Source organism: Loxodonta africana, chromosome 1, assembly GCF_030014295.1.
Source record: "Loxodonta africana isolate mLoxAfr1 chromosome 1, mLoxAfr1.hap2, whole genome shotgun sequence".
NCBI classification, from domain to species: Eukaryota; Metazoa; Chordata; class Mammalia; order Proboscidea; family Elephantidae; genus Loxodonta; species Loxodonta africana.
In genome coordinates this window covers 201,712,586-201,715,139 of record NC_087342.1, presented here as the reverse complement: position 1 = coordinate 201,715,139, position 2,554 = coordinate 201,712,586, and positions in this window count along the sequence as shown.

Here is a 2,554-nt window from a genome sequence, read left to right as displayed (position 1 = left end):
ATCTCTCAAGAGATAAAAGGAAAGGGAAGCAAGCAGAATGTTGGGGACCTCATACCACCAAGAAAGTAGCACCAGGAGCAGAGCACGTCCTTTGGACATGGGGTTCCTGAGCCTGAGAAGCTCCTAGACCAGGGGAAGATTGATGACAAGGAATCTTCCTCCAGAGCTGACAGAGAGAGAGAGGCTTCCCCTGGAGCCAGCACCCTGAATTTGGACTTCTAGCCTACTGAACTGTGAGAGAGTAAACTTCTCTTTGTTAAAAACATCTACTTGTAGTATTTCTGTTATGGCAGCACTAGATGACTAAGACAGTCCCCGAGTGGTGCAAATAGTTTGTGCTCAACTACTAATCAAAAGGTTGGGAGTTTGACCTCACCCAGTGGCACTGCATAAGAAAGGCCTGGCAATCTGCTTCCAGAAAGATTACCCCCAAGAAAACCACATGAAGCAGTTCTACTCTGCAACACATGGGATTGGCATAAGTCAGAATCAGCTTAATGTTTGTTTGTTTTGCTTTTCACATATTATTACTTAAGCATGAGTTTTCTTGTCATTCTTTGAAACAACTAAAAAAGCCTTTTAAAATCAGATTATAGCAAAAATAAACTGAAAAATCCTTCAGTTTTTAAGTAAGTATATAATACAGAGGTGCATTTCTGCAGTTCATTTGCTTGGAGAGGCTACCTCCAGGGGAAACCAGGAAGTCGAGCCCCATTCTCCTGAAGGCCTAAAAAGTGCACTAGTTCTGCCATTGATGTTTCACAGCAGAATGCTCAGGAAAATTAAGATTCAGAAATTTTCTGGGAAAAGCCCCATAACATTTATTTTAAAACAGTATCACAGCAACTGCCAGTCTCACATCCTGGAAATAAATGTTCCCTGGGCCTTCCTCATATGCTTCCCCCAATCCCACCCAAATTCACATGAGAGAAGGCATGTGTCTCATTACACGCGGGTGTGGGTTACTAAACTCTGGAGTGTGTTCTGGCATGTGGCTGAATACAAAATCCTTCTTTAGATGTAATAAGTAAAATAAGTAGGATTGATTCTCATTTGTCAAAGGTGATTTAAGGCAGTAATTGAGCACCCGGGGTACACCTACTACTAGCACATAAGTCAGGGTTGCTCAGGTAAAAGTTACCAAAACCTACATGATAAAATAAGTCACTGTAGATACAAATCTGTATTGATGCTGTGATGCAGTTACTAGCCTTAGGTGGAAGCAAAGTTCTCTATATTTCCTAGCACATATATGGCAAGTGGAGTCCTTAGGTGGTAAAAATGATTGACATGCTCAGCTGCTAACTGAAAGATTAGAGGTTCGAGTCCATTTAAAGCCTATGGAGCACAGTTCTACTTGACACACATGGGGTCACCATGAGTCAGAATCAACTCCAGGGCAACTAGTCATATGGCAAGTACATAACATTCTTTCTGGAGGCAGTTCATGCCAACTCTGTTGCTTGTCTAGGATTACAAACCAATTGTATTACCCAAGTTCTAGGTAGAAGAAAAAATAATGTTGGTAACCTTTAGCTATTGACAGCCAACTTCCAATTCCAAAGCTGGAGATGATTTTTCAGGAGCAAACGCCCAGGAATCTGGGGTCAGGGAGAGGCAGAACCAGCAGATCCAGATGTAGGGAATGGCTCCAGACCTACTGAAGAGTCTGGCCATTGTCCATCAAGATCAGAGTTTCTGAGATCTACTGTGGTGGATTATTTCTGCTTTACAATGAAGGCTCTGGCATCTTCTCTCCTGTTTTCTTCTTGGAGTCCATTTGGAAATCTGGCATCCCCAGTTGTCTCTAATTTTTGCCAACTTCTTAACTTCATGCTCTTTAAATCAGCCTCATGTTAAGGGAGTTGATTAAATGGATGTAAGTATTATATTTTCTTTGAAGCCAAAGCTTTTAACTTTATTGTGGATCTATGGAAAAATGTTTTGATTTTTGCTATCCTCCATATCCAAAAATAGGCAGAGGTTTGGTTTTGAACTTTCTATGGCTTGGAAATAAAAATGTAAGTGGTATATGAAATTATGTTATCTGCATTGTATTTGGCACACGTTTTGAGATCAAGTAACTAGTAAAAATGTTATTAGTTTAACTTTTTCAAGGGAAGCATATTCTCTGTCCATTATCCTAATGAGTAATGCATAGGCATTTCCTAAATTGTTTTTTTACCCAAGAGTCGTAAGTGCTGTATAAATGTGGCATTGGGTTACATTTGTTAGTGTTGTTATCGTTCCTATTTTACAACTGGGAAAAGTAAGACGTTAAATATCCTAGAGCTAAAGAGCAAGTAATCTCCTGAGCCAGGATTTGAGGTCATTGCTATTTACTTCCTATCTCTCTTATGAACAAAGTCATTCTCCTCTCCCCTCACTCCAAATGAACTCTCACTATTGGTGCAGAACGTACAGGTCAGCTGGTGGGTTATCGTTACCCATGGAATCAACCCACAACTCATGGCAACCCCATGCACACAGAACAAAATGCTTCATGGTCCTGCACAATTCCCATGATCAGTTTCAGATTATACTGCTGTGATCC